This window comes from Simochromis diagramma, unplaced genomic scaffold, assembly GCF_900408965.1.
Source record: "Simochromis diagramma unplaced genomic scaffold, fSimDia1.1 OVJJ01000612.1, whole genome shotgun sequence".
NCBI lineage: Eukaryota > Metazoa > Chordata > Actinopteri > Cichliformes > Cichlidae > Simochromis > Simochromis diagramma.
The window spans coordinates 188444-207398 of NW_024387419.1; the positions used below are offsets into that span (position 1 = coordinate 188444).

The 18955-nt window shown below is 41.1% G+C and overlaps 1 long non-coding RNA gene across 1 annotated transcript; it reads right to left on the reverse strand.

Moving 5' to 3' along the window:
* Window positions 1–421: 421 nt before the first annotated feature.
* LOC120721916 lies at window positions 422–10933 on the reverse strand. The gene is made up of 3 exons (XR_005693292.1): window positions 10924–10933; window positions 1670–1674; window positions 422–732 (listed from the first exon to the last, which is right to left on the reverse strand). It is a non-coding gene; the product is annotated as an uncharacterized LOC120721916 (long non-coding RNA).
* Window positions 10934–18955: the final 8022 nt, after the last annotated feature.

The window sequence follows — 18955 nt, forward strand, 5'->3', positions numbered from 1 at the left end:
TTTGGTATTAAAAATGTTATGAATCATTTCCACCATTTTTTATTGCATCGTGTTTCTCTTTCACTTCAGTGCCTTGGCTTTTCTTATACCTTCCCCTATAATTATGATTTTATTTTGTGTGGGGAAGGCTAGTATTCTGCCAGTGGTGTGTGGTTGTTTACAGAAAGGCAAGCAGAGACATGGTAAAGAAAAATGAAACAATAAAACAGTATGTACAAACCTCACTGCATGTGTATTATTGGCAAATTGCACTTCAATGAATAAAAAGCTGCTTTTATGCAAAAAAAAAAAAGTTTGCCATCAGTGTTAAGTGGCTCAGGACCACATAACTCTAAATAATATCCTTCAAGCTCAGAAACACAGGCCTAAATGTTGATTGTAAGAAAAAAAAAAATCAAAATATATGACTAAAAGGCTTGAACATTGTTTGACAGGGTTAATTGCGAATACAGGAGGACTAAAATTTTAAAGGTGGTTAATCCGTACATTTGGTGAACCAACAAATCTCTCAGAGATATTAAAGTGCTGGTGGAGTCTGAACCTGTTGTCAGGGGTCGTGTGCAGAGGCGAGGAAGAGATGACCCACACGCAGGACTCTTGGTGCAGAATGAGGTTTATTGGAAACGGAGACAAAAGATGACAGGATGGCTGGCTGAACTTAATGGACTGGTAGACTAACTGGCTGACTGAACTTAACACGCGACAGGAACAACATCAATGACATGACAAGGGCTGAAGGGAAGAGAGGGCTTATATACATGACTAACAATGACAACGATTGGAGACAGGTGAGTGAACAGCTGAACATAATGAACTAATGATAAATGGGAAGAGGACTGAACATAATGCACACAGACCAAGGCTAACACAATAAAACAGGAAGTGGAACAGGCAGTAGATAAACAGTGAACGTGAACTGAAAATACTGGGTCAACGACCCATAAACCCTGACACCTGTTTAGCTTTAATTAAACTTGTCTGTTGTATCAAACTGGACATGGAACATCTCTCCATCATCAACTGTGTCCTTGCTAACATTGCAAAGAGGTTCATATAAAAATGTGTTCACACTATACTCTAACAGCCTCACTTAATATCACACATGTTGGTCAGTAAGAGGAAACTGATCTATTACCACAATGAATCACAGAAGCTTGTTTGCTTGCTATCAGCCAGTAGCAGCTTGTCAGTTTCCTGTGCAAGACCGGAGGTTTATTCATATTGTACATGCACAAACAACCAGAAACAGCTTGGCTTGACTAGCTCAAATCTTGGCTGATGGGACACAGACATACCCTGAAAGCACAGGCCTCACGGAGATTCTGATAGAATATTAGTAAAGCAGACTTAACCCCACTTCCAGACACAAGATGGCAGTATTTTAAAGGGTGGACTCAAACAGGCCATATGGTCTGATATGAACACTGTTTGTGATGAAAGGACAGAGATTGGTTGCCCTTTGTTACTTTTTAATTGATGTCTATTTTTAGACTTCACTAGACAAGTGCTGCTTGCCTCGACAGATTGACACTGGAGTCTGTCATTCAGTTTCTTTGCAGGGCCACAGAAAAATATTTATGAAGTCACAAGAATGCATGAAAAATACAAGCAGTTGCTGAATAAAGAGTAATAACAGGTCACATATGGGGGAATCTCTAGTCTAAGACACACTGACTGTGTTGGGTCTTTGGTACAAACTTTTAGAAGAAAAACAAAAAACTTGAGACAAAAGAGAAGTTAAAGTGAATTCTGTGTGGACTTGTTTGTGCAGTCTTAATGAGCCCAGCTAAATAAAAACTAATAGATGAGTGTTAACTTTTACTTCAGTACCTGTGACACTTGCCTGTGTTCTATGGCCATTAGCAGACCTGAAACACAAACACTCACAAGTTCCCATAAGACTTAACCTGTGGCTCCATGAAGAATGTTTCATAGCCCATTAGCTGCTCCTAATGGCCGTGCAATGAAACCCTCAAGACATGCTTCACACCCGCATGGGTGAGTATCAGATAATGCTATCTCGCCTCTGAGGTGTCGCTGCAATCAGAGGTGTGAAGAAAACAAGCTTCAGGATAAACATATGATGCAGTCTCACAAATCAACATGTGATGCAATCTCAGTTGAGAAGTTTCTTAGCTGGGAAAGTTTTCTGTCATCACTTCCAGTCATTAGATATTTCTGTAATATTTTTATAATAGAGAAGGATCAGATTGTCACAGCACAGCTCCTCAGAGAGTTATAATGTTGCTCTGCAGTTCCCTTAGGCTCTGTGCAATGCACTTGTGTTCTTTAAGTCATTGTTTTGATTTTTAAAGCCCACAACTTCAACTTTATTATGGATTATTTGGATTAACAAATAAAAACTTAAATCTATTTTAATGAAAAAGAGTAAAAATTGCACTGAGACATCAGTCATGCACAGAGGCCAACTGCTGAAGAGCTATGAACACCCAAAGGTTTAGGTGTACGTAGAGAGGATGTTCCTGGGACACAAACACAGAATTACAGCGAAAACAGAAATTAGGCCCATATTCATCAAAAGTCCAGAGACCACACTTTGAATGATTGATAGATAGATAGATAGATAGATAGATAGATAGATAGATAGTGAAGAACGTTTTTGCTGTGTGTGTGTGTGTGTGTGTGGGTGGGTGTTTGTGTGAGTGTCAGAGAGAGAAATAGAGAGAGTGTAAAGTGTAAGTCTAGGAAAACTGGTCCATCCGCAGCCCACAATAGTACTGAGGACCCAAGGCCACACATCTCGGCGATATCTGTGCGGCCGTCCTGGAAGGAGAAGGAGGGAGGCCCTAGATTGGGTGTCCATGTTAATTCTCCCTCAATTAGCCATTCTTTTATTTTAATATGTTTGATATGTTTTAATCTGGAATTAGGATTGAAACCAGCCCAAAACTTTTTTCCTTTTTCTTGCCACTCAGAGGTGGGCTTGCTTGTCTGTTTTGAATTATTATCTCGCTTGTTAACCCAAGTGTGTTTGAACATCAGGGCACAAACTCATGGCTGGATATTCTCATTCATGATTGTCTGGTAGCAGAATTCATGGTTCCATCAATTCAGATAAGTTGTCTAGGTCCTAAGGCAGCAAAGCAGCAAACCACTACACTACCACCACCATGTTTAACTACTAATAGGAAGTTGTTTTTTTTTTTTTTTTTTTTAATAAAATGCCTGTGTTAATTTTACATCACATGTAATGGGATTCAAACTTTCCAAAAAAAATATTTCTCATCAGTTCAAAGAATATTTTCCCAATAGTCTTGTGTTTTTTTGTAAATGCCAGCTAAGACTTTGTGTTCTTTTTGATCTGTGGGGGTGGTTTTCACTTTGGAACTCTCCCATAGATGCCGTTCACTTTGTCAGGCAGTTTCTATTTAGGTGATTTCTTGATTCAGCCATTCTGGCATTAATCAGGCCTGGGCCTGGCCAGTGAATTGAACTCAGCTTACCAAAAAGGAGTGCTACACGGTGATCTAAAATCTGCCTTTGATATTTATCAAATTATGTGGTAATAATTAGTCTCACATTTGAGCAGCATATTAGGAAACACTAAGAGTGCAAGTAATTCAAGCAAAAAAAAAAAAAAAAAAGTAAGAAAGTAGGAAAAACGATGAAAACAAAATGAGGTAAAAGCAGAAAAGGTGTGTGGAGGAGAAAATAGTGATGGAGTCTCAATTATGGAGTTCCACAGGGTTCAGTGCTAGGACCAATTCTTTTTACATTATACATGCTTCCCTTAGGCAGCATCATTAGAAGACATAGTATACATTTCACCGCTATGCAGATGACACCCAACTCTATCTGTCCATGAAGCCAGATAACACACACCAATTAGTTAAACTGCAGGAATGTCTTAAAGACATAAAGACCTGGATGGCCGCTAACTTTCTGCTTCTTAATTCAGATCAAACTGAGGTTTTTGTACTCGGCCCTGAAAATTTTAGAAATATGGTATCTAACCAGATTCTTACTCTGGATGGCATTACCTTGGCCTCCAGTAATGCTGTGAGGAACCTTGGAGTCATTTTTGACCAGGACATGTCCTTCAACGCACATATTAAACAAATATGTAAGACTGCTTTCTTCCATTTGCGCAACATCTCTAAAGTTAGAAAAAAAGTTCATTATTGTTATTAATTATTATTATATCTTTATTTCAGACATATACAACAAACCAATATATACATGTACACATCAAATCAAATCACTTTTATTGTCACATCACATGTGCAGGTACACTGGTACAGTACATGCGAGTGAAATTCTTGTGTGCGAGCTTCACAAGCAACAGAGGTGTGCAAAAATACAATACCATAAGAACAAACAAAATATAAGAATGGCTATATCTGATATGAATAAATATATGTACAATATAAGAGTGTATGCACATTACTGAATGTGTATACTAAATATGTATATCTACGTGTGTGTGTGTGTGTGTGTGTGTGTGTGTGTGTGTGTGTGTGTGTGTGTGTGTGTGTGTGTGTGTGTATACACTCACACACACTTCAAGGACCTCGTTAATCCCACTGGCATGTCTACTGTAGAGGAACCAGAGTCTGGGGATGAGAGGGACGACTCATCAATCACCGTGGGTGAAGTCACTGAAGCAGTTAAACAACTCCTTGGAGGCAAGGCCCCAGGGTGGATGATGTTTTTGTGTCTGAGTTCCTGAAGGCTCTGGATGTTGTGGGGCTGTCTTGGTTGACATGCCTTTACAATGCTGTGTGGAGATCAGAGACAGTACCTCTGAACTGGCATACCGGGGTGGTATCTATCTTTAAGAGGGACCAGAAGGTATGCGCCTGCTGTAGTGTATCACAGCCTCCCCAGGAAAATCTATGTCAGGGTGCTGGAAAGGAGAGCCCGTACGTTAGTCAAACCTTGGATTCAGAAGGAACAATGCCGTTTTCTGCAGGCTGTGGAACACTGCACCAGCTATTTACCCTCTCCATGATACTTAAGGGTGCATGGGAGTTTGCCCAACCATTCTACATGTATTTTGTGGACTTGAAGAAGGAACACCCCGGTCCCTCGGGGTATTCTATGGGAAGTGCTTCGGAAGTATAGGGTGTCTGGCCCATTGCTACAGGAGATTTAATCATGCAACAACTGCAGGAGCTTTTCTCATCCTCTTTGGAAATGCTGCAAGGAGCCACATTTTTTTAAAGCTCAATCTACAAAAAGCTTATCATCTGGTCTTAATCAAAGTGGCTGAGGTGGGTGTTAAAAGCAGTTTTCCACTCATCTCTCTCTTCGAGTATCTTGTCGTGCCCTTTAGCAGTGTTGGGAAGGTTACTTTTAAAATGTATTCCATTACAGATTACAGAATACATGCCCTAAAATGTATTCTGTAACGTATTCCGTTACGTTACTCAATGAGAGTAACGTATTCTGAATACTTTGGATTACTTAACATATTATCATGCATTTTACAACTACATGAATGTACTATTGCTGTGATTTATTACTATTACTGAAGGTCCGTGGCTCCGAACCGTAGTAAATGGACCTCTGACTAATACGGTTCCGTGTTGGGCTCATAGCCGAAAACTAGCTTTACTTTGTTGTGTGGGTCAACTTTTCTTGCGAGAGACAGAGAGAGGCGTTGAAAGACTGCTCCAACGGAACTTATTGTTTCGGAGGAAAACACGAACACAGTGTACAGTCGAGTTTTAATAGCTTACTTACAACTGGGCTCGTCAGGCACTCTTCTTGGCTGCAGTGGTTATTATTATATTTACATGCTTCCAGCTCCCGTTTTTGCTCGATGACAGCTCGTACTTTTCCACTCTCCTTTTTCTCCCTCCTCGCGCTCACAGACACATAACGTGTATGGCAGTCCATTCTCCCTGCAGCACGGACTACACTGCCCATGAGGCTACATTCTTTAGAGCTGTAGCATTCTGCCTATTAGCTTAGCACAACAACAACAACAAAAAGGCGCTCTCTCACCCAGGAAACGCAGAGCGAGAGCGTCACCCTGTAACCATGGCAACCGCAACGCTGCCGCCTGGAACAACAGACCGTAGCTGTCAAACAAAACCCAAACAGTCCTGACCCGCGACAATATGAAACAGGAAAAGTACCGCCGTGTAATCCATTTATTTCAACAAAGTAACTGTATTCTAAATACCACCTTTTTAAACGGTACCTGTAACGGAATACAGTTACTCGTATTTTGTATTTTAAATACGTAACGGCGGTACATGTATTCCGTTACTCCCCAACACTGCCAGTCAGATACCAATAAACAGAACACATAGGATCACCAAGTACCCAGCAGGCCATGTTCCTAAAGATTTCAAATGGCATCAGCAAGAGACCCACAAGAAAGTCTGAGACAGCCAGAGAGAGGAGGAGGATGTTGGTAGGTGTGTGAAGCTTCCTGCAGAGAGACAAAAATATATATATTCAACAATAATCATTTCAATATATCCTTACTGATATCATTTTAAAGGAGGTCTTTTACATTAGTAAAAGACCTCCTTTAAAAAGACATGATTCTTTCTAGCCACATGAAACATTACAGTCATTGCTAAAGTACATCAAGTATGTGCCACATTCATTACACTTATCAATCAATCACTGTGTTTCTAAACTTTAAAATCCATTTCATTTAAAATATTAAATTTGTGCCTGAAGTGAGAGACTGAGATGATGACCAGAAGGTTTAGAGCAGCAGTGAAAGTACCGCCGTGTAATCCATTTATTTCAACAAAGTAACTGTATTCTAAATACCACCTTTTTAAACGGTGACTGTAACGGAATACAGTTACTCGTATTTTGTATTTTAAATATGTAACGGCGGTACATGTATTCCGTTACTCCCCAACACTGCCCTTTTGTCTTAACCAATCACCCTGGTGTTTTTCAGGCTATTGTTAACAATGTTCTCCATGATTACCTAAACTATTTTGTCTTTCTATTTCTCGATAACCTCATTTTCTCAAGGACTCTCTTGAAACACTAAGTCCTTGTTTACCAGGTGCTGCAGCACTTCCTAGAAGATAAAATCTATATCAAAGGTGAGAAATGCGATTCAGTCTCTTTTCTTGGTTTCATCATAGGAAAGAGCAGATCAAGGCAGATCCAGCTACAGTGTAGGCAGTGTTTACTGGCCCTTACCGGTACTCAGAAGCATCGCCAGTGCTTTCTTGGGTTTGCTAACTTCTGTCTCCTCAGCAAAGAGAAGGCAAAATGTTCCCTGGTGCCTTTTTCTCCCGTTGTCTCTGTCCCACAGAACTAAATTATAATGCTCTGGAAGAATAGAGAGAATTGCTGGAAGGAGCTGAGAAACCTTTTGTTGTTTGGATCGACCATTAAAATCCTTTAGTGCCGTTGCTAAGCAACTCCATGCTCATTAAGCCAAGTATATCCTGTTCTTTACTAGATTTAATCTTGCTTTTGCCTACAGACCTGCAATGTAAAAGAAGATGTTCTGTCCCATCATCAGTGCTCCAATCCTTCTGGTCCATCACCCATCATCAGCTCACTAATCTGGGAGATGGAAAGACACTTGTGCAAAATGCTCAGCAGGATGAGTCTGACCCAGGAAAAAAGATCACTTTACTGTATTTTTGTTCCCTCCAGTGTTTATTCCCAGATTATACATTGGGCCCATACTGTCAAGTCAAGTTCAGCTGTCACCCTGGTAATAATGAAAGAACCTGAGTTAAAAGAGAAAAAAGTCCAGTCCTGCCTGGACCATGACATTTTAAGCAGTGTTAAATCCTCTCAATTCTTTAATCTTTGGGCTGAATGAAGGACAACACTCGGTGTATAAATGCTCAGTCAACAATCATTTTATTCCATACCATTGTCATAATTCCATACAACACTCTTGCGCAATACATCCAGATGGGAGATGTGCTGAAGAGGGTAACAGCAGATCTCAACGTGTCTGACCATTTCTCACATTCTTATAGCTTCAGGAGGCCCCCACCTAGTCATAAAACCTAAACATCCATATTCTTTCTCTCTCTCAGTGAGCCTAAGTTATGACCTTCGCTTCCTGTGCAGTATGTTCTGTTCTTTTCTAATCAGACAAATAAGGCCTTGATTCTCTGAAAACTGTATCTCTTATAATGCTGCAGTATCATGCATCATAAAACAATTTCATTCATTCACAATAAATCAGCAGTCTAATGTAATAAATCAGCAGTCTAATAAATGTAATAGTTATCACCTTCTTCTAAGTCAGGAGAATAATGCAAACTAAAACTACATAATAATTTCACAATCTTTGATTAGGGGTCTAACGTGGCATAAGATGATATAATAATCTCACAGCAGGCACATGTTGCAATACATAATATAATAATAACCAATATCATGAATTTCAGATCAATGTAAAATTAGTGATTATTATAATCGAGTGAACAGTGAATGTACGGTGTAACACAGGGGTGTCGAACTCCAGGCCTCAAGGGCCAGTGTCCTGCAGGTTTTAGATATCACTCTGTTTCAACACACCAATATCAAATGATTAGTTCATTACCAGGCTTCTGGAGAACTTCAAGACATGTTGAGGAGGTAATTTAGCCATTTAAATCAGCTGTGATGGATCAAGGACACATCTAAAACCTGCAGGACACCAGCCCTGGAGTTTGATACCTGTGGTGTAGTGAGAAAGAGGAGGGACATTTTTGTGTGTGTCGTGTGTGTATGTCTCTGGGTGGTGGTGTAATAAATCAGGTCTGTGAGAAAACATTCTGATCAGTGAGCTGCAGCTGTCTGATGATGGAGATTCAGAAAGCAGCTGAGCTCTGTTTTCCACAACTCCTCAACAGTTCCTGCAGGAAGCCGACACTTCATTGGTCCAAAGCTGTGCTCCTGAACATTGTGCTGTCCTGCATCTCTCTGATCACTGCTGCTCTAAACCTCCTGGTCATCATCTCAGTCTCCCACTTCAGGCAGAGATACATTTCTCTGCTGAAACTATACTTTAAAATTTAGAAACTTAAATTTCAGAAAATTATGATTTATGGCATTTGATTTTATGATTAAGATTGAGATGATTGAAGTGGTGTATTTTAACCAGCTATTAAGTTTTATATACCTAGACTGAATCTTACTGCATACTTTAACTGATGAAAATCTAATTTAAGCCATTTAAAAAAATATTAATGTCCATTATATTCTTTTCTGTTTCCCTGCAGGAAGCTTCATACACCCAGTAACATCCTGCTCGTCTCTCTGGCTGTCTCAGACTTTCTTGTGGGTCTTCTGCTGATGCCATTAGAGATCTTTAGAAACACAGCTTGCTGGGTACTTGGTGATGTAATGTGTTCTGTTTATTGGTACCTGACCAGCAACATTACCTGTGCTTCAATAGGGAACATAGTTCTAATATCAGGTGACCGTTATGTGGCTATTTGTGACCCTCTGCATTACCCCACCAGAATTACTTTGGCGAAAGTCAAACTCAGTGTTTGTCTGTGTTGGTTTTTTTCTATTTTCTACTGGAGTCTTTATTTGAAAGATATCCTAGTTGAACCAGGCAGGTATAATTCCTGCTATGGAGAGTGTGTGCTTATTATTAATGACATTGCAGGGATTGTTGACCTTGCTTTGTCCTTTATAGTTCCAGTTACTGTTATCATAGTCTTGTATATGAGAGTATTTGTGGTGGCTGTGTCTCAGGCTCGAGCCATGCGCTCTCATGTTACATCTGTCACACTTCAGTGTTCACTGAATCAAGCAAACAAATCTGAGCTGAAAGCAGCCAGGACTCTGGGGGTTCTTGTAGTTGTATTTTTGGCATGCTACTGCCCATTTTACTGCTACTCTCTGGTTGATAAAAATGTGGTCAATGATTCCTCTGCATCTTTTGTGGTTCTTGTCTTTTATTTTAACTCTTGTTTAAACCCATTGATCTATGCTCTGTTTTACCCCTGGTTTAGAAATGCTGTTAGATGTGTTATCACTCTGCTGATATTCAAGCATGACAGCAGTGAGGTCAACATACTATAGAAATATAATGAAACCTGTTCCAGTAAGATGTTCAACCAGTCAATTGATACAGTTCAGTCTGGAAATGCATCAAAAACAAATTGATAAGGAAATTCATAATTCTTAAGCTTTGTTTAAATTATGAAAATAAAATTAATGTGATCATGCGTGAGTTCAAAGTCAAAAAGGAAAGGATTTTCACAAGGAATTGCCATGCGGAAACCATTAGGTCTCAATTATCACTTCTACTTTTTTAGTACTTTTGGCTGAAAATAATTTAAGCTAAAATGTTTAACCTCAGTGGTTCATTTTGTATGTTTGCCATATACCTTTTTAAATTTCATATGTCATAAGCACTATGTTATCATACATATTTTTCCAGGCCTTCATCACATGAAAATAAAAGAGATTTTTTAGGCCAATAGAAATAGTTCCAACATACACAGCAACTGTTTTGTATATATATATAACACTTGCTGATATGATGTAACAAACTGGATGAAATGGATACCAGTCAGTAATCTCTGTTACCTATGACAGACAATCTACAGAAACATGCTTGTGATTGACTGAGAGCTCTGTCTATGGCCCACAGTAGCCTGAATAAACAGCAATTAAACTGGATACTGTCTGTTTGCTGTGTACTGAATGTCAAATGATGCAGTAGGATAGGCTGAGAACAAGTTCATGTAAAGTGTGCTGCAATTTTCTTCTAATATATTCTCACTATTTCCATCTGTGATTTTAGGCAAAGATTTTCTTTCTTTTTGCAAACTATTAGTAACAGTCTACATTGAATTTGAAAGTTTACAATTTCCCAGTCTATGCTGGACAATAGACTTATTAGATATTACGACATTTTGATATTTTGTCACACTGGTTAAGAATAAGTTGAGTTCAGGGCCTTTACGTTGTACACTCTAGTCATGTGTCACACCATTAATGCTTGCACACTGAAACTGAGTAGAGACAATTTTATTTTTATCCTGTTTGTGAACCTTGTGCATCATCATCATCATGATTATGGTGAGATTTGTGCTGAGATTTCAGCCAAACATTTACTTTTGAGGGAATAGTATTGTATTTTTTTAGTACATATTAGTTCATGTCATTGTTTATTAAATTTGCGTAAATATTCAGTAAAAAATATCAAGTTTTTTTTTGATCATATGACAAAAGAAAATGATACTTTTTCAGGAATATTTTAACTTGTTACTATAATGCTACTGTAACGTAGCAAAGTCATATTAAAATTAATCAACTAATTAATGCCAACATGTTCTTGTCAATCTGAAAGCCTCATGTCACTTTAAATGAAGGTTATGTGTAAGTACAGTAAGGAAGATCTGTAATCACTCATCTGCATGCTTTCAAATTCAAAAACTTTTAAAGCACTTTCAAGGGCCATTTTCAAACTTTTCCAGCACAATATCCCTCCCAAAAGAATGTATGTTTTCGTAGTATAACCTCTGGAAGACGATGTGAAGGAAAAGGAAAAGGTTGCCTTGTATGCATATTGTGTATATACTCAAAATGCACATCTCACTTAAAAATTAAGATGTGCAAATGTGAACAAATCAACTTGTTAGAGATATTCATCTCCTGTTGAAAATAACCCCAACCCCACAAAACAAGAAAACTGCACCAAACACCATACAATAATTTACATTAAGGGCAAATTAATAAGTCTCAATTAATGCTTCTTGACACACAAAAATAGGAGACAGATGTTTGTTTGTATTTTTAAAGTTTATTCCTAATACACAGATATAATATAAACAGTATGATATTTACTTATTGACAACTTCGTAGACTTTGTAACTAATTTTATTTCTCTATCTGATAAGAAAAAAAGATAAATGGTGAATGCAATATAGTTTCAAGCTGTTTTAAGCACCACATCTGAAATTCAAGCACTTTTCAAACCTTAAAAAGAGACAATATTAAAATCCAGGCATTTTCAAGGATTTCAATTGCCCATATGAAACCTGAAATAATAAGAACAAATAATTTCATTTCATAGGGACTATTACCAGTTTAAAGCAGTAATCTTCTAGTTCTATAGTTTATGAAAGCAGGTCACTTCATAACATCGGTAACAGGTTTGCACGTGTAATCTTGGACACTTTTAAACTCAACCCATCCTGGCCGATTGAAATACTACGCCATCAACAATGGACAGGACGCTCACCCGAGGCGTACAACAAAGAAGTGCCGGGCTAAACGCGCTGTCGTTCAGAACAGACTGAGGCAGCAGGCAGATATGGCTCTGTCTGAACTACATGATGTGCTGAGTGCATTTCAAAACAACACTAATAAAGCAAACCTCAGACAAGTCATGCCGAACTTTCACCAACGTGTCACGTGTCCGACGAGGGGAGACAGGATATTGGACCATTGCTACACGCCATACAAGCAGGGCTACAAGACTGTTTCACACCCGGCTTTTGGGAAGTCTGACCACAACGCCATTTTCCTCAACCCGAAGTAAAAACAACACATACGGAGGGATGAAGTAACCACGAGGGAGGTGAAACACTGGTCTGCGCAATCAGAGTGACACTACAGGACACGCATAACGATGTAGACTGGGACATGTTCAGAGCATGCACAGTCGACATCAATGAGTTTACGGATGTAGCAGTAAGCTTCGTAAACATGCTAGCAGAGGAGATCATCCCCACTGCGAGAGTCGTGACATTCCCATACCAGAAACCCTGGGTGGACAGATTGATCCGTGCTGCAGTGAATGCCAGGACCGCCACTGTAGCAGGTTGAAAAAAGCTACATGTTTATTTTTGTAAGAAAACCAATTACCCCCTTATTTTTTGTTTATTATTGTGACTTATTTTGACATTGTTATGTGTTGTTATATTGGTTATATTTCATTATGCCAGTAGATGGTGCTCTTGCACTGCTGTGGAACTACCAGAGAGACTCTAGCTATAGGCTCTGCGCATGCGCAGCTCAGAAATAAATGAGCTCCGGCCTGAGCAAGACGCTAACTTCGGTGTCCTCTCTATTAATCCACAGGTACTGACAAACAAACTTTTATGTTACCGAACTGGTTCTAAATGTCATGTAAGTTGAGTAACAACTGTTCGGCTATATTTTGAGATGAGAGTGATGATGTTGTTTTGTGGTATTTTGTTGTAATGAGTATTAGTGTATCATCGGCATAATGCTATAATGCTACGTAGCACTATAAGTATATGCTATGACAGTGGCAACCTGCGACTTCCGAAAATGTGTTGTAGTGTTTGTTTTAGTGTTAGCCAAGCAGTACTGAGTACATGTATTAAGAGGAAAGCTTTTTGTTGGTGAAACAACGTTGCAGTCGTCTGCCGCCATGTTGTGTTGCGTTCAAGGGACGCCATGTTCAAAAGTAATAGCGTATATGGCGTGAATGTGGGGAAAGGTTGTGTGAATGTGAGATGGGTTATTTTGGTATGTTGTTATGCTTTAACCGTGAGTGTTTTGTTTAAGTTGTGAGTATGTAAAGTCATTTTGAATTAGTTTGTATTTATTTTGCTTTTGAGAGAATGCTTTTTGTAACTTCATTTTTGTTTATGAACTCTGTTATTTTATGGGAAGAATGCATGGTCTAGTGTGATTTGTATTGTGTATATGTAGAAATAAATGAGCTCCGGCCTGAGCAAGACGCTAACTTCGGTGTCCTCTCTATTAATCCACAGTTTGCTCATATTTGGCTACGCAGTGCTCTCTAGCCTGTGTGCCGCTTGCTGCCGGTCCAGATTCCCCTAGGTCTGGTGCCGGTAACAACTGGGGGCTCGTCCGGGATCGTCTAGTGGTGACGTGTGTGCCAAACGACCAGAACTGGTGTCCAAAGTCTCAGGGAAGGCTGCATTGAGTGCGTCATCCAGGGAGCCCAGGTCACAGTCAAAACGTCAAGATGGCCACTGTTACCCCACGGCGGTTGTTGATAGTAAAGATCCAGAAAAGACTTTGTGATTTGAGTGTGAGCCAGCTGCGCACTGTTGTTTCTTCAGTGGAGGATGGCAGTATGACTCGCAATCTTGATGGCTTAAGTGAACCAGAACTGTATGACCTGATCGTTGAGTACATCAGAGGTGAAAAGTTAAGAGCGTTGGAGGATGAAGGTATGGCCCAGCTCTTGCTCCTCGACGACATCGTGAGTGACCTGCTGTCAACGGACGTCGGAGGGGCTGGAGATCATCTGGCCATGCCGCTTGAGATGGAAGATATTCCTAACCAGCAGCAGGAGTGCCCTACTTCACCCCACACTGACCCCACACATCCTGACAGACACCTGGCTATGCCAGCTGACCACATCCCCACTCCACCATCACACCCTAACACAGACTCTCACACACAGCCCATTCTACCGCAGGACAGAGACATCTCCACCTTTCCCTCATCCATGCTAAGAGACACTGATACGCCCACCAAGAACTTCAACATCCCAGCTTCAGTGTCACCGGCGCCTAGTGTTGCTGGGGTTTCCCCTGGCAGGGTGAGTCGTCCGTCCAGAGGATATGACCAAGTTTTGAGTCTCAGTGATGTGGCAGCTTTGTTTCCACGCAGAGAATTCAAGTTGCATGGTGGACAAATTTCAGATCTTGGCTCGGATATGTCCTACAGTAGTCTGTGCAAACAAATTGATGAGGGGTTACAAGAAGGGTTTACTGAGTGTGAAATAATCAGAACCGTGCTAAAGATAATGAAGCCTGGTACTCTCAAGGAAATGTTAACCAACAAAGATGATTTGACAGTTGATGGTTTGAAGAAACTTCTCCGCTCTCATATTCGAGACAAGAATAGCGCTGAACTCTTTCAAGAGCTAAGTAATGCTAAGCAGCAAGACAAAGAGAGTGCACAGCAGTTTTTGTACAGAATTATAGGGTTAAAACAGCGTGTACTATTTGAGTCACGACAGCCTGGTGCAGACTTTAGCTATGACAAAAAGCTTGTGCAGGGCACATTTCTTCACACCCTTTATCAAGGGTTCAATGAAAAAAACAACTATGTGAGACAAGACCTCAAACCTTTTCTTAATGACTTGCAGGTTAGTGATGACTTTTTGCTTGAACAGATTACAAAGTCCACCAGTGAGGAAGCTGAGAGACTGAGGCGACTGGGTACAGCATCTAAAATCAGACCTGTGACTGTAAGTGCCGCTCAGCTTGCTAACACGGACTTGACTGAGCAAGCGAAGGTTAACACTGAGCTACAGGCTAACCGTGCAGCTATTAGAGAACTGACTGCCCAAGTGTCTTCATTGACCAGACAGCTAACTAAAGTGGTGAGCCAGACTGATAGTGTGGCATCTGGAGACTCCTGCTCGCCCCTGAACCACCCTCCAACACCTCCAGCTGAGAACCGGGGCAGATGTGGTGATTGTGTACAGCAAGGCAAAGTGAGCTGCCCCCACTGCTTTGCGTGTGGCCAGCCAGGACACCGGGCTATTGGCTGCCTGTGGCGTAAGGTGTTGGGAAACGGGGTGAGGTCACTGGAGAGGGGCTGCCAGTGACCGAACAAGCCGAGGAGTCCCCAGCACACACCAGTTTTGCTAAGACTTCAAGTGTGGTGAGATCAAATGTACCCAGTCCTGCACCACCAGCGAAACCCACTGCACAGCTTATTGGGAACAGATGTATGGTCTCATGTGCCATCAATGGAGTACCACTTAAGATGCTGCTTGATTCAGGGGCCCAAGTGACTATGGTATCAAGAGCATGGATAGAGAAAAACATCCCCCACATTAAGATCAAGCCACTTGAGTCCCTCCTTTCAGACCAGCCTCTGGAAATAGCAGCAGCTAATGGTACAGACGTTCCATTTAATGGTTGGGCAGACACGGAACTTCAAATTCAGAGTGTGAACTATGGGCATGTCGCCATACAAGTGCCAGTGCTTATCAGTCAGCACAACCTTAACTGTCCTATTTTAGGCAGCAACGTAATAGCTGAAATCCTAAAAACCAATAAAGAACAGAGAGGTGGGGCTGACCTGTCTGCGCTCCTCAAAGAAGCTTTAAGTGTCAGCAGCAGTGCAGTAGATGCTCTAGTTTCAGCACTTCAGATGCCCACCCCTGATGAAATAGATCCTGAGTGTAGTGTGAGAACAGGAAAAAAAGGTGTAATGATTCCTGCAGGACAGATTTGTGAAGTAAAGTGTAGAGTCAGAGAATGGCCAAGAGGTGGCCCACGACTCTTCCAACCAAATCTAGAGAACAGCTGCCCTGAGGGTTTGGAGTTGTTCCCAGCTTTGGTAGATGTCCCCAGTGGGTCGACAAAAATTGTTAAGATTCCCATTCAGAATCCTACCAAACATGACATTTTTCTCTCCAAAAGAACAGTCTTAGGTACATTGGAAGAGGTGACTGAAGTAAAACCTGTCAAGTATCTCTCTGCTGACGCAGGGTCATCAGCCCATACAAATGTAAAAGTGTGTTCAGTTCAGCTAGGTAACGAAAAGCATCAGACAGAAGTCAATGAAGGTCAGAGATGGCATCCACCTGTTGATTTGTCCTACCTGACAGAGGATGAACAAAAGGTAGTTAGAGACATGTTGTATGAACAGTCAGATGTTTTTGCCCAAAGTGACTCTGACATTGGTTGCATCCCAAGCTTGCAGTTGAAAATTAATCTGAAAGACGATACGCCTGTCCAGACATCCTACAATTCGGTCCCCAAACCTTTGTATAAAGAGGTAAAAGAATATGTTCAGAATTTGCTGGACAACGGCTGGATCAGAAAGTCCACATCACCCTACTCATCTCCGGTGGTGTGTGTCCGAAAGAAAGACAAAAGCTTACGCTTGTGTATTGACTTTCGGGGCCTTAACCGTAAAACCATTGCTGACCGCCACCCACTACCACGCATCCAAGACCTGCTGGATAATTTGGGGGGCTATTCATGGTTTTCAATACTCGACCAGGGTAGTGCGTACCACCAGGGCTTTGTTGATGAAAGCTCAAGACACCTGACAGCATTCAGCACGCCTTGGGGGTTGTACGAGTGGATCCGCCTCCCATTTGGCCTTACCAACGCCCCAGCAGCATTTCAGAGATGCATGGAGGGGGTCCTTGATGGTCTGAGGGATGAATGCTGCTCACCATATTTAGATGATGTGCTTTGCTTTTCCAAGACTTTTCATGACCATGTTGATGATCTGAGGCATGTGCTTTGCCGCCTGCGAGAGCATGGTGTGAAGCTACGTCCCAAAAAATGTGAACTGTTTAAGCGTCAGGTCAGGTATGTTGGGCGCTTGGTGACCAGTGAAGGTGTCCAGATAGACCCAAAAGATCTCGAAGCAGTGGAACATTTGAGAGACAGAGAGCCAAAGAACGTGGGAGAGGTCAGAGCACTCCTAGGGTTTCTAGGTTATTACAGGACGTTCATTCAGGACTTTTCTAGAATAGCGAGACCACACAGTGAACTGAGAGCTGTAGCTCCTGAGTTTCAGCCAATAAGACACGAAATGGAATCAGTGGAAGTGCAGCAGGGAAGTGCAGTCCCACCAGCTGTATCTACAGAACCAGCAGATTTCCCAATGCCTGTTGTTTCATCACCAACTGTGGAAACCCAGGAGGAACCTGCAACTGAGGATCTTATGGAGGACACAGGGTCGGAGAGCTGTGTGGATAACAGGGACCCTGCCCCAGAGACACCAGAATGGGATGTGCCACCAATACGGAGGTCGACCAGAGCTGTGAAACCGAGAGAGGTTTTTACATATAGCCAAATGGGACAGCCTTCATATCAGCTCTGGAGACCTGGAGCAAACATGATGCTTGCGTATGTTCCCTGCCACATGCCACTTTACCCAGCTGTTCCTGACTGTTATTACCCCACACCAGTATGGACATGTTAGACTGGTGACCAAAAGACCTTTTGACATTACTCCTGGAACTGTAATAGTTTTGACTATTAGACTTTAAAGACTTTGGGCAAACGCCATGAAGTGTGTTAGTTTGGTTCCAGATGTCCGGAGCCATCTCTTAAAGCAGGGGAGAGTGTAGCAGGTTGAAAAAAGCTACATGTTTATTTTTGTAAGAAAACCAATTACCCCCTTATTTTTTGTTTATTATTGTGACTTATTTTGACATTGTTATGTGTTGTTATATTGGTTATATTTCATTATGCCAGTAGATGGTGCTCTTGCACTGCTGTGGAACTACCAGAGAGACTCTAGCTATAGGCTCTGCGCATGCGCAGCTCAGAAATAAATGAGCTCCGGCCTGAGCAAGACGCTAACTTCGGTGTCCTCTCTATTAATCCACAGGTACTGACAAACAAACTTTTATGTTACCGAACTGGTTCTAAATGTCATGTAAGTTGAGTAACAACTGTTCGGCTATATTTTGAGATGAGAGTGATGATGTTGTTTTGTGGTATTTTGTTGTAATGAGTATTAGTGTATCATCGGCATAATGCTATAATGCTACGTAGCACTATAAGTATATGCTATGACAGTGGCAACCTGCGACTTCCGAAAATGTGTTGTAGTGTTTGTTTTAGTGTTAGCCAAGCAGTACTGAGTACATGTATTAAGAGGAAAGCTTTTTGTTGGTGAAACAACGTTGCAGTCGTCTGCCGCCATGTTGTGTTGCGTTCAAGGGACGCCATGTTCAAAAGTAATAGCGTATATGGCGCGAATGTGGGGAAAGGTTGTGTGAATGTGAGATGGGTTATTTTGGTATGTTGTTATGCTTTAACCGTGAGTGTTTTGTTTAAGTTGTGAGTATGTAAAGTCATTTTGAATTAGTTTGTATTTATTTTGCTTTTGAGAGAATGCTTTTTGTAACTTCATTTTTGTTTATGAACTCTGTTATTTTATGGGAAGAATGCATGGTCTAGTGTGATTTGTATTGTGTATATGTAGAAATAAATGAGCTCCGGCCTGAGCAAGACGCTAACTTCGGTGTCCTCTCTATTAATCCACAGTTTGCTCATATTTGGCTACGCAGTGCTCTCTAGCCTGTGTGCCGCTTGCTGCCGGT